Genomic DNA, 14,368 nt, shown 5'->3' on the forward strand with positions numbered 1-14,368 from the left:
TCTGCAACAGGGTGAAGTCAGCACACGAATAGACAGTCATAATCTGTCCTTCATCTGAGTTTAGGCCGATGCCATTGCTAAGTAGGCAGCCTTGCAAAGTATCCCTGCCAGAAAGACCAAGAGCAAGTAGAGGCACACTAACACAGAGCCTATGGAAACAGCCCCCAAGGGGATCGTCCCTGGCACTAGGGGCTAGACCCCCAGCCCACACACAGCTAAAATGCACTGGCATGGCTCTTCCAGTGTTTAACATATTAATACACTTCCTGGTTGTTGTTCGTGGCTGTCAAGCCAGCTCTGGATCATGGCGATACCAGGAACAACAACAAAACGGTGCCTGGTCCTACGCCATCTTCATGATTTGAGTCCACTGTTGCAGACACTGTGTATTTTGAGTACCTTCCAACTTAGGGGGCTCATCTTCCAGTGCTATATCAGACACTATTCTATTGTGACCCACAGAGTTTTCATTGACTAATTTTCAGAAGTAGATTTCCAGGCCTTTCTTCTTTGTCTTAGTCTGGAAGCACCATTGAAACCTGTCCACTATGGGTGACCCTGCTGATTGCTGCAATGCCAGTGACATAGCTTCTAGAGCATCATAGCAACACTCAAGCCAACACAGTACGACAAACTGACCGATTAACAAGATATATTAATAAGCTTGATGTAATAAAACACTTCCTTTAGATTTAATACCGCACAACTGTTAGCAATATGGCATACATGAAGAGGAAGAGAGTAGGTGAGGGAGAATTGCATTCCTTTATGTCAAATCAAATAGATTTTTAAAAATAAGGACTTAGAAATTTAAAATAATACATGAATAAGCTTGATTTCATATATATTTGGCATCTCTGGCCCTCAGTCTCCTCATCTGTGAAAAAGGGGCGGGACTTCCTTCCTGTTGTGATGTCCTGTGTGTGGTAAGAACTCAACTCCAGATTGGGCTATTTGTTGAGCTTTTGGAAGCCCCAGAGCATAATTTATATGAGCTAAGATGTTCGTCCCAGAGTTTTGGACTCATTCCGAGGAAAGGACCAAAATTCCCCTTTGTTCTCAATTATAGACGTGACCTGGGCTCTCCCAGTTCCAACTGCACCGTGTCCTGGGAGGGGCTGCCAGCATCCTGTGAGGGCCAGTGTGGGAAGAGCCCAGCAGGAAGAATTCTTCATTGACACACAAACCGTAGTGGCAGCTCTCCTTCTCGCTGGTCCTCGGCTCCTGACTCTCTCTCTCTCTCTCCCTCCTCTGGCAAACAAGTCCTCTTTGGGGTGAAGGACTGGGCAGGGCTCCTTTCTGGTCGTCTGCTTCAGGAGATAAGTCCTTGATGACTCTCTGCAGCCTCCCATTCAGGAGATAAATTTCCGATTTGGGAGGAAATTAAGCCCCCACCCCACCCCCAGCAGAGTTGCTGCATCTCCCACCCTAGGGCAATGGTGGGAAATGACTACACCCACCCTTCTCCAACCCCGGGGGATTCCAGCATTTTGAAAGTCCAGAGCTGGAAAGATAAACATCACTGCGGATCCCTCACTCCCTCATTGTTCCTCTTCAGCAACAGAAAAGGAACAGAGAACCAGGCTGCACGGAAATGCATCCATCTGCAGGCGTTGTTAAGGGAACCGTTGCTTGACATTACACTCGTGGGCACCTCCCTTTCCTCCTCAGCAACACCCCCACTGACCCTGTAAGGAAAAAAAAAATTTTTTTTTTTTGACTCTTACTTCCAAAATAAGCTGCACCAGCATGGCCCTGAGAATTCCGCCTCCTATATTCCAGAAACGAAACTTACTATAGTCGAATGAAAAAGAGGAAGACCCTTGACGAGATGGATTGGCACAGTGGCTGCAACAATGGGCTCGAACACAGCAACGGTTGTGATGATGGCACAGGACCAGGCAGTGCTTCGCTCTATTGTACTACGAGTTGCTATGAGTCGGAACAGGCCAGACAGCACCTAACAAAAACAACATTACAGAATAAGCACTAGACTTGGGTCTGGAGAACTAGATTTCTCACTTCCAGGCTGGGTCACTTAGAATAAGTTACTTAACTGCTCTGAGATGGTTAAATGATCCATCAAAGGCAGTAATCTTATCTTCCCTGCCTATTTCACAGGGTTGTCAAACAAAAGGATATATTGAACGCAAACTCTTTTTATAAATTTCAAAGTGCATAACACTGTCAATTCCAACTCATGGCAACCCCATCGTGTGTGAGAGTAGGGTTTTCAATGGCTGTAGGGTTCTGGGTTGGAACCCTTTAGAAGTAGATTGCCAGGTCATTCCTCCCAGGCACCTCTGAGTGGATTCAAGCCTTCAACCTTTATGTTAGTGGCTGAGTACTTACCCATATACGTCTCCCAGGGACTCCAAGATATCACTATAAAGGAATATTATCCATTAGCTCCCACTTATCCCTTTATGTGCCTTACCTGCCAACCCATTTTAATTCCTAATGTTTTTGCCAAACGAGTAGGCCAATATATTTTTTCCTATCCAAGCCTTTGCTCTCACCATTCCCTCAGTCAGAAACGCTCTTCCTCCCCATCTCCGCCTTTGAAATCCTTTCTATCCTTCCTAGTCCAGTTGAAATATCCTTTTTTCCAAGAAGGCGTTCCCATTTTGATTTCTCTTCCCAGAATCAATCTCTCTTCTAGCTTCTCCAACCTGTTCTGTGCTCCTGATGTTAGCACTGACTCCATTCCGCCTCGTATTCAAGTTTTCTGTACACCAGCTTATCCCTGCAACAGACTAACAATTAGCTATTAATGGGCAGAGCCATTTCATTACTACATTCCCAGCACCTGGCATCTAGCCTGGACCAGGGATGCGGCAATGGTGATGGTAAGAAAGAGGCAGGAAAGGACCATCTATGTTGTGTGTATGTATGCTTGGATTTATTTGGGGAAAATTTAGAAAACAAAAACCAGTCGCTCACCTACCCGAAAACAGAGACAAGAAGGCAGAAAGGGACAAGAAAGCTGGACAAATGGACACAGGGAACCCAGAGTGTAAAAGGAAAGGGGAAGAGTGCTGACACACTGCAAGGATTACAACCAATGTCACAAAACTATTTGTGTATACTTTTTTGAGTGAGAAACTAGTTTGCGTTGTAAGCTTTCACCTAAAGCACAACAATTTTTTTTTAAAAAGAAAAAAAAACAGTTGCTGCGGCGTCAATTCCCACTCATGGCAACTTCATGTGCTTCAGAGTAAAACTCTGTTCCGTAGGGTTTTCAAGGCTGTGACCTTTTGGAAACAGATCACCAGGCCTTTCTTCCAAGGCACCTGTGGGTGGATTTGAACCACCAACCTCTCAGTTAGTAAACAAGCCCTTAACAGTGTGCTGTACCTGAGACACCTCACTATTTCCCAAAAGACTCTAAGGAAACTTTATAAACTGAGCACAACTCAAAAAAAGAACAAGTTAAAGTAAAAGAGAACAGTGTTTCCAGGCACCTGGGCTGAGTTGTTTACTACAGTTGAACACTGGATTTATCTCTGAATTTCCTGGGTAAAAGGGAAAATATGCTGGCTCGTATACTTTTCATTGTACAATGACTTAGGAATCAGATTGGAAAGAGAACTTTTTCCTGGCATCGTGTTCAAGGAGAAATTTATCAAGTGGGTCCCCGTCTAACAGACATGAGGTAACACAGTGAGCAGCATCTCCGCCTGGGCTTTTGCAAAACAACACAAATGCCTTCAGATGGACAAGTCTTAGATTTGATTGTACTTCAGAGAGAAGAGATTTCTGCAAGGAAATGAGACAATATGGCCCATATCCAAGGCTTTCTCCACACTTGTAGGAGAAGTCTGAAGAACCTAGAGGAAAGAAAAGTGAGTGTGAATCTGTTTAATATCAGATCTCAAAGATCACTTCTAGGTCTTTTTTAAGGATCCTTGGCCAGCTCGCAAGAGCTCAAGACAGGCAGAGGCAGGGAGCAAGCCGGAAGCTGGGACGGTAGTAACTCCTTCAAGGTGGCAGACCCCAGAGAAGCTGGTACATGCTGAGCAGAGGGGGCTCTGTGTCCAAGGACAGCTGGTGTCAGACCCTCCGTGGGGGCCTGTACCGGAGGATGTTAAAGGACCTGCCGTTCATCAAGAGGGCATGCCCAGGTCTGGTTAGCCTCTAAGGAGACTTGGAGAAATATGAGGGCCTCACAGATGTCATGGCAGGCAATGAAAACCAAAAAACCGAACCTGTTTCCATAGAATCGATTCTGACTCATAGCAACCCTATAGGACAGAGTAGAATTTCCCCATAGGGTTTCCAGAGAGGAGCTTGTGGATTCAAACTGCTGACCTTTTGGTTAGCAGCCAAGCTCTTAGCCTCTGTGCCACCAGGGCTCAGGGAGGCAATAAAGGAGACAGGAAATGACACAGGACTCTTTATGATGGTAATATGAGAGCCTAGGTCTGAGGGAATGGCTGAATTCTAAGGCTACCAAGATGGAGAACATGGATGCCTACTTCCTGCCTCAGGGTGGGTTGTTTGGAATGTGGGAGCCGTGGGACGTCCAGCTGTGAGGCACAGAGACAGGCAAGGAAGGTGGGAGCTGACCATCTCAACTGGCTTCCTACGATGGCAGGAATTGGGGCCAGAGAAACTTACACCCAAGTACTTACCTCTGTGGCTAGCACAGATAAAAATGTTACGATGTTTGGGTCTTAAACCAAACCAAGAACCAAACCTGTTGACATCGAGTCGATTTTGACTTATAGTAACCCTATAGAGCAGATTAGAACTGTCCCACAGGGTTGGTTTCCAAGGCTGTAGTCTTTTACAAAAGGAGACTCCCACGTCTTTCTCTTGCATAGCGGCTGGTGTGTTCCAACCGCAAACCTTTCAGTTAGCAGTCAAGCACTTAAGAACGGCATCACCAGGGCTTTTTTCTTTGGTTCTTAACCAGAAAAACCAAACCCATTGCCATCAAGTTGATTCTGACTCATAGCAACACTATAGGTTAGAGTAGAACTGCCCCATAGGGTTTCCAAGAAGCAGCTGGTAGATTTAAACTCCTAACCTTTTGGTTAGCAGTCATAGCTCTTAACCACTTCGCCACCAGGGGCTATTTATCCCCACATCAGAGAAAGAGCACTTGCCTTCCAGGACCTCCTATAACCTTAGGAAAAGCAGCGCTTCACCAAGACTCAACTGCTGAAATATTCCCAGAATTTGCTACTTGTTTTCAGGTTTAGAAAGAATTCTCTCTCTCTCTCTTTTCTTTTTTTCTTTTCTCTCTCTCCTTTTTTTTTTTTTTTTCCTTTCTCTCTCTTTCCTTTTTTTGCCGGTTTTCCCAGGATTCCACAGTGGAGCATATCTGGAAAAGCCGGCCCCATCCCTCTCACTCACATGACTCCAGAAGCCTGGCCCAGTTCTTTCTGAAGCTACTTCTATTTGGGAAGAAGGGCTGGTCTTTCAACATGTCTGACTCCAGTGAGGCTCGTGAATCAAATCATCATCCCATGGTCACCTCAGGTCATCAGAGACATCACAAGGTTGGCTATGATAGACTTCCCATGGTCTATATCAGTAAGTGCCATGGGAAAGGAGAGGTCAGAGAGAGAGAGAGACTATCAAAAGGCCAGGGGAGGAGACAGCCATGCAGGGACAAAGTGACTCAGATGGCCAGAAAAAACCCTCAGGTAAAAAAAGAAGCAGGTGCTAGCAGTTGGAAGTCAGGCCAGAGTAGAGGTAAAAGATAAGTCCTGCGCGGGGTGGCATGGACAAAACATAGAGAACATCTGCCACCCCTGGGAAAGGGGGTCCAGGCCTCATGGATACAAGGGCATGACTCTACTCGAAGCACCTGGATGGGAGGGAAAAACACTTTTTCATTCTGCTGAAAAGTCTAGAAAGCAAAGAAGTGAAGGGAAGAATGAATGATTTTTTTTATTGTGTCTTAGGTGAAAGTTTATAGTGCAAATGAGTTTCTCATTAAAAAATTTATATACAAATTGTTTTTGTGGCATGGGTTGCAATCCCTGCAATGTGTCAGAACTCTCCCCCTTTCCCTTTCCACCCCGGGGGGTTCTCTGTGTCCATCGGTCCAGTCTTCCCCTCCCTTCCTGCCTTCTCAGCTTTGCTTTGGGGCAGTTGTTGTCCATTTGCTCTTGTATACTTCATTGAAGGGAGAAGCACGTCCTCATATGTTATTGTTTGTTTTATAAGCCTGTCTCATCTTTGGCTGAAAGGTGGACTTGGGGAGTGGCCTCAGTTCTGAGTTAGCAGGGTGTCCTGTGAACATGTTAACCATTTGCATCACCCAGAGACCCCAGTCTCACATACTTCACCTCATTTAATCCTCACAATGCCTTTGAGGTGGGTCTCCCTGTTTTGCTGATAAAGAAAATGAGGTGTAAACAATTAGGCAAATGACTCAAGATCTTGCTTAATCAGTAACAAAGTTGGAATTGAAATCTAGCTCCGGAACAGCTCCAAGCTGGCACACAGGCCCACAGGCCAGCTACTGAAATACATTATCAGGAAAAAAAAAATTTTTTTTTTTTCGGAGTGAAAGAAAAAAGGATGGACTGCTATCTCCCTGGGAAAATCCTTCAGTGTTCTGGAGCAAAAAAGAAAAGTGGTCAGAACAAACTAGCTAGACCTTCCACTCAAGTTCCCTTCCAGGCTGACTAGTTAATTATTTCTCTTCATTTGTTCTTCTCTTCTTTCCTTCTTCCTTTTCCTCTTTCATTTTTTTTTTTCTCCCTTCGCCTAATCTCGGCTCCTTGTCCAAAATGGTCGGGGTCGCTGTGAAACTCTAGCTCCGTTTCTGCTCTCCGCCCCCGCCTCTCGGGTCATCCTGCCCCGGCCTGAGGATTGCTGTGATCTTTCGGCACATTTGCACTGCGCAGACGGGAGAGAACGGCCTTGATCTCAGCTGCAGCCTGGTTCTAATTTTAGCAACGACGGAGCTTTGGACTTCCTGAGGTGTCGGATTGCCCGAGCTCTCCTGTTCCCTGAGCTGGGCTGACACCAGACATGTGGAAGAGATTCAGCTCACACCCATGCCTCGGCCGCCTGGCTTTGTCTCAGGGAGTGAGGACAGAGAGTTTCACAATGTCGGAGCTGAGCGATCTGCGTGTAAAACTCCCTTATTTTACAGGCAAGGGCAGAGGTAGAGAAAGGCAGACAGAATTATTGGTTATGAATGCCTAGCAGAGCTGGGTCTAGTATCCAAGTGTCCTGGCATCTAGTCTTATGTGCTCCCTCCAGTGTCACCATCTATATAAAAAGGTCGTAACCTGAGGATATACTACAGTCATGCGTCGCTTAACGTCCACAATACGTCTGTGAAATAGGACGTTGTGTGAATGGGACGTTGTGTGAACGTGCTTAAATGTGGTGTAAGAGCATTCACTGGTTTTCCACCTTCATGTTGGTTACGAACTTGTTTCACTTCCAAATTGATACTTCTCCTTTGCCTCTTGCTGTTGCTATGGCTAGCACTGGTTTTGCTGTGTTTGGGAGCCATGATGGTAATTATTTTCTAAAGAAACAAACAGAGAGATAACACTACAATACTCAAGTGACACATGATACATGAGATTGGATGCTGCTGCCTACTAGTCGAAGCATACATAGTTATATGGTAAACTTTTTATTTGTAAGTAGGGAAAGTTCATGTTAAAATAATGATAGAAAGTACAGTACAGTACATACATAAGCCAGTAACAAAGGTGTTTATTATGACTACCAAGATACATGTATTATACACCAGACTGAGTCCAGTACAACTAGATGGTGCCTGGCTACCACCACTGACTGCTCTGACAGAGAGCACGCTAGAGGGTCCCAGACAGAGCTGGAGAAAAATGTTGAACAAAATTCTAACTCACAAAAAAAAAAGACCATACTTACTGGCTTGAGAAAGACTGGAGAAACCTCAAGAGTGTGGCCCCCAGACACCCTTTTAGCTCAGTAATGAAGTCACTCCTGAGGTTCACCCTTCATCCAAAGATTGGGCAGGCCCATAAAGCAAAAGGAGACTAAAGGGGCACGCCAGCCCTGGGGCAAGGACCAAAAGGCAGGGGGGGACAGGAAAGCTGATAATAGGGAACCCAAGGTCGAGAAGAGAGAGTGCTGACATGTCGTGGGGTTGTTAACCAATGTCATAAAATAATATGTGTACTAAATATTTAATGAGAAGCTAGTTTGTTCTGTAAACCTTCATCTAAAGTACAATAAAAGAAAGAGAAAAAAAAGATACATGTATTATAGGTTATATATGTACCATTATATGCCTGACAGCACAATTGCTTTGTGTACAAAAGCCATGAGATATACATGTTGTGTGCTAGAAACTGTTGTATTCACTCTGTCTGGTTACATCTGCTACATCCCATTCTCCAATCAGGATTTCTGCACTCTATTATAACCTTATGGGACCACACATATATATGCAGTTAGACGTTGCCCAAATGGACGTTATGCTGTGCATGACTTATTTCCCTTTTGAAGTATGGTCCATGCAGGAATATTTCCAAATAATTTCCTCATCAATTCAATTATTTTAATGAGGTTAAATTATATACACTGAAATGCCCAGCTCTTATGTGTATAATTCGGTGAATTTTGAAGAACGAATACCCACCTAGTGGTGCAAATGGTTAACACACTCAGCTGCTAATTGAAAGGTCGGAGGTTCGAGCCTGCCCAGAGGCACCTCAGAAGAAAGGTCTGGCAATCTTTTTTCAAAAAATCAGCCATTGAAAACCCTATGGAGCACAATTCTACTCTGACACACATGGGGTTGGTATGACTCAGAATTGACTCAACAGCAACTGATTTTTTTATACACTCTCATCAAGATAAAAGGCACTTACACTGCCCCCAGAAAATTCCAGCGTGCCCCACCTTTCCAGTCAGTCTCCAGCCTGCCCCATAGGCAACCACTGTTCTGATTTCTGTCACTATAGGTTAGTTTTGTTGGTTCTTAGCTTCATATAAATGGAATCACATGGTGTCTGAGAAATGAGCAGGATTCTGATCTGCAAACCACCCAACAGGTGGTCCCAGTTGTGGTTCTCTTGTCCAAGCCTCTCCTTGCTGGGCTAACAAGGAAAGACCCTTAACTGTGGGTCTCCATCTCCTGTGCTCGTGAGGTGGAAAAAGCCACAGTGATGCCTGATACATTGTCAACAAGAGCCATTCAATCTAGTTTCCTGTCACGAGCAAGTTCCATACCTGAGAGTTCTTATTCCACCCTTCCTGTTCTCCTGCTGCAAAGTCTGCAAACCTCCTCAACCAGTTGCCGTTGAGTCGATTCTCATTCAGGGTGCCCCATGTGTGTCAGAGTAGTACTGTGCTCCATAGAGTTTGCAATGGCTGATTTCTCAGAAGTAGACTGTCAGGCCTTTCTTCCAAGGTGCCTCTGGGTGAACTCAAACTACCAACCTTTTGGTTAGCAGCCAAGGGTGTTAACCATTTGCACCACCCAGGGACTCCACAAGCCTTCTAGTTCCTTAATAATGACTCTTCATCTATGTTTACTCTCAATATTTTTTCATTAGAACATAAATCCACTTCTTCATCTTCTGTCCACAATAAAGCTGGTGAATGATTCATCAATGGTATAGTAACTCCCTGAGGAAGCTACTTATATTTCATTTCATGATTGTGCTGAGCAGAGATATCCTATAGCTCTATATCCATTCTGAGAACTTTGGCATGTGTCTTAGTTATCTAGTGCTGCTATAACAGAAATACCACAAGTAGATGGCTTTAACAAACAGAAATTTATTCTCTCACAGAATAGGGGGCTGGAAATCTAAATTCAGGGTACCAGCTCCTGGGGAATGCTTTCTATCTCTGTGAGCTCTAGGGGAAGGGCCTTGTCATCAATCTTCCCCTGGTCTAGGAGCTTCTCAGTATACAGTGGCCCCCAGGTCCAAAAGGCATGCTCCACTCCTGATGCTTCTGTCTTGGTGGCATGAGGTCACTCTTTTTCTCTGCTTGATCCTCTCTTTTATATCTTAAAAGAGATTAATTTAAAATACAATCTAATTGTGTAGATTGAGTCCTGCCTTATTAACGTCACAGAGGTTAGGATTTACAACACATAGAATAGTCACATCAGATCACAAAATCATGGGCAACCACACAATACTGAGAATCATGGCCTAGCCAAGTTGACACACATTTTTGGGGGACACAGTTCAATCCATAACAGCATGGAACATAGATTTGTGTCATAACTGCTACATACTAACTTGGGTTTAAATTATAACTCTAACAGTGACTGGAAAACCAAGGTCCTATTCTTGGATCTTTTCATTATGTGTCCTTGGCAATTCACTTGTGCCCAGTGAAAAGGATGCATGCATTAGCAAACAGTGCCTCCTTGAGAACGTCTCTCATCTGGGGCCACCTGCTCTGTGAGGTTACTTCTCCCCTAAGGGACCAATGAATCTTGCCTTACGTCTCTTGCACGTATCTTATGGCATGATCTCACAGAACTCTCATGTAAGTGCTCGAGAGCTTCTTGAAGGATGCATCCTTTCTATATTCCAGCCTTCAGTGTAAGGACTGGCTCAATAAGGATTAATAGATGAATGAATTAATAAATTACATTGATTCAGCCCGGGAAAGAGTGAGAGATGGGTCTCCCAAAGCATTGGTTCCTACCTTCCCATAAACCAGGGTCCTCCCTCCCTGATCCTGAGCCAGGAAAGATCCTCTGGAGATCCCATGACCAAGATCTTCCCTACTCTTAATAATCTTGGTCCAAGGGTGAGAGATGAAGAACTAGGTGGAAAAAAAGCCATGTATTGAATATCTCCAATATCATTTAACAGTTGGTTGTCTCAGACTCCCCCTCAACTCTCTCATCTCACCAGGGTGCTCATCTTTAGGGCAATCATAACTGTACTCCCCTTGAGTTCCCTTCTAACACCTTTTCTTTTGTCCCTGTCACAAGCTTACTTGGGTACCCAGCTCTTGTTCATTGGACAACACTTACCACAAAATAAGGAGTTTTCAGTTCCTTAAAGAAGGTCTTGCATTTTCTTCATGTTGTATTTTGTTACCATAATCCTGTCAGCAAGACACACCATTTCATCAAATGCAAGTTTCATCAAGCCCTCCTCTTCCCCAATATCTTTAACAGTTTCCCCTAGTCTCCCTGAATGTATGCTTATGGCTCTTCTCATTGTAAAAGAAAGACAAGTTTCCTTGCTTTGTCTCAACATTCCTGTCCCATTTGACTGCCTCCAACAGTTATCCTGGAAGTCTGGCTCTACGTCCCAAGAGCCCCTGAATTGTTCCATTAAGCAAGTGATTTTTAACCACAAGCAGAACCCTAGTCTCAGAGTTTGCTCTCCACTCAAAACCCAAAATGAACAGCAATTCCTTCTTGCTCAGAAAATGGCTGACCTGAGGCCCCAGGTCATGTGAGGCAGGGACTCACCCCTCTTTACTCTGTCCAAAAGCTGCTGCACCAATAGCACTCGAAACCTTTCCAAGGTGGCATCACTGATCACGTGGTTCAGCGCTGCAGTAGACCACAAAATAGAATAAATAAGGATTCACAGGTCATAAATGATGGACTCAGGGTCAGAATGGATCTTACAAACCTTCTGACTCAACTCTTTAAACTTTTCAAAAGAAGAAACTGAGGGAAGGTGGTGTGCCAAGGTCACAGAGCAAGCAAGCAGCAGCATACACTCTTAGTTGATTTTACCCCAGCTATGAAAACCTCGGCTGCTAACTAGAAAGGTCGGCAGTTTGAATCCACCAGCCGCTCCTTGGAAACCCTATGGAGCAGCTCTACTCTGTCCTGTAGGGTCGCTATGAGTCGGAATTGACTAGGCAGCAACAGGTTTGGTTTTTTTTTTTGGTTTACGAAAACCGTATAGATCACAACAATCTTATCCACAACCCATCATGGGGACAGTACAGAACCAGGTATATTTTGTTCTATTGTTCGTGGGTCACCATTAATTAGGTGCCAACTTAACAGCAGCTAACAACAACAAGGAAGGCATAATTTTAAGTAATATGCTGAGATGGTACCAGACATTCTCAGTCGACCTGAAGAAATGCATGAAATCTTCTGGAAATGTACAGCAACAAAGAATAGTTGTAGAGTTTACAGGTACTGGAGCCCTGGTGGTTCGGTGGTTAAGAGCTATGGCTGCTAACCAAAAGGTCAGCAGTTCGAATCCACCAACTGCTCTTTGGAAACCTGACGGGGCAGTTCTACCCTGTTCTGTAGGGTTGCTTTGAGTTGGCATCAACTTTGCGGCAATGGGTGGGCAGGGAGGCAGAATTAGGCAGAGGTTCCTAGAAGTGCAACTCCTGGCAAAGGCGGTCTGCATACTCATCCACCTGGGAGACCTGGGCAATGGCCCACTAGGATGCCAGTCAGCTTGAGCCAGAAAACTCAGCCCTTGCAGGGTTGAGGGGATGGGTGTGAGGGCTTAAGGCTGTCCATAATTGTGTCTGGAGAAAACACTGTGACGCCAGAAGCTGGGGAGATTAAAGTTGCTAGAAAGAGCAAGTGAGTAAGTGTGTGAGCATTTGAATGTGTATGCGAGTGTGTGTTAGTGTAAGTGTGTGTATAAGTGAGTGTGTGTTTGAGTATGTGAGCATGTAAATGTGTGTGCTTGTGGGTTAGGGAGATCAAAATGTGCAGCGGAGAGGAAAGAATGGAATCGAGAAAGCCCAGGTGGCAGACACACAAAGCACGTAGATTGTTTTCCCTTTGGAAAACACGTCAAAACATCACGGATAAGATACAGCTATTGGTCTCTATTTGTCTGGAGCAAAAGAGAGAAGGAAACTCAAGAATCAGAGAAGGAACCAGACCACAGGACTAATTGTCTCCATGAACCACTGCCTTCTCTACCGCCTGGTTCTGAGACCAGAAGAACTAGATGACGCCTGGCTACCACTCCCCAACATTCTGATCAAAGACCCAATAGATGGATCCTGATAGGAAGGGAGAAAAATGTCAAACAGAGCGTCAAATGCTTAAAGAATCCAGACTTACCGGACCCACTGAGACTGGAGCAACCCCTGAGACTATGGCCCTGAGATATTCTTTAAACCGTGAAGCAAAACTATCCCCTGGAGTCACCTTTTAACTAAATAGCAGGCTAGCTCAAAAAGTAAAGAATGTCACTCTTGAGTACTGCACTCTTTTAAAAATCTGCCTATATGAGACCAAGTGGCCAAAAGTCGCTCTAAAGCATAGATGAGAAGTTTGGAGGGCAGTAAGATTAAGTAAACGGGAATGAAACATCTAGAACAGAAATAAGGAGAACGCTTACACAATGGAAGAATGTAGCCAGTCACTGGACATTATATGTAGAAATTGTTGAATGGGAACATGTTTTGCTGTGTATATTTTCACCAAAAATATAATAAAATATTTTCAAAAGTTGTGACACTATACTCATGGTTTTTTATAATAAAGCAATAACCTTTTTAAAATTTAAACTAACAACAACAAAAAAAAGCATGGAAACACTGAAGAAAAAGCAAAAAGGGAAAACAAAATCCCCCATAGTCCTGTCACTTTGACATAACCACAACTACTTTTGTTCCCTTCCAGTCATTGTCCAAATGCAGACATTTTTCATGTTGCTGTCATAGCGCACAAATCATTTTGTAATCGATAGTTACTCAAAATGGTATTATAAGCATTTTTCCATATGGGTGGGCTAATGCAAGATTGGCTGTCATTTTCTGAATGATTCCCTGATGGTCGGATATTTCATCTACCTTACAGCTTTAACCTAGTAAAGTTAGGATGAAAATTGGAGCTTTTTCTTCTTATAAATATTCCACTTAGGCTAAATTCCCAGGAAAGTAGGTCAAAGGCCATGCACTATTTCCGCTTTTGATACATACTGTGAAGAATTCCAGCCAATGACACTCCCACCTACATCATGAAACGGTGTCCTCTTCGCTAGAACTCTCCTGCGATGCAAAGCAACTCTTTTCACAAGACTGTAAATCCCTTATGTGCTAGGACCACATCCAATACCTCCTGTGAAGTCTTTCAACACCAAACAGAGTAGATGGCCAAGGGTGGATTCAGGCTTGTGAGGCCTGAAACTTGCGCAAATTAAGAAACCCTCTTTTTTTTTTTTTCTTTAAGAGAAAGAATGCAAAGTTCCCAGAATGCAATTCAATATGAAAGTAGCTATCTCAAATGAGAGGGGGAAAAAAATCAAAAAGAAAATCACAAAATTTTAAAAAGCTAGAAATAACAAAAATTGACAAAGTTGAGACAAATAGCGTAATACTTTAACTGCCAGACACGCCCCTATAATACTTTTTTCCTACATCTTTGGCTGCATATTCGATCTTCTCTTCGTATGACAACACATTTCAATATCACTTTCCACAG

At 44.0% G+C, this 14,368-nt stretch overlaps 1 long non-coding RNA gene across 1 annotated transcript; it reads right to left on the reverse strand.

The window, feature by feature from the left end:
* Nucleotides 1-225: 225 nt before the first annotated feature.
* Nucleotides 226-11,692, reverse strand: LOC135227257 (uncharacterized). Its single transcript, XR_010317386.1, has 3 exons — nucleotides 11,420-11,692; nucleotides 10,973-11,046; nucleotides 226-1,960 (listed from the first exon to the last, which is right to left on the reverse strand). It is a non-coding gene; the product is annotated as an uncharacterized LOC135227257 (long non-coding RNA).
* Between the last annotated feature and the right edge of the window lie 2,676 nt (nucleotides 11,693-14,368).

Source organism: Loxodonta africana, chromosome 13 (genome assembly GCF_030014295.1).
Source record: "Loxodonta africana isolate mLoxAfr1 chromosome 13, mLoxAfr1.hap2, whole genome shotgun sequence".
NCBI lineage: Eukaryota > Metazoa > Chordata > Mammalia > Proboscidea > Elephantidae > Loxodonta > Loxodonta africana.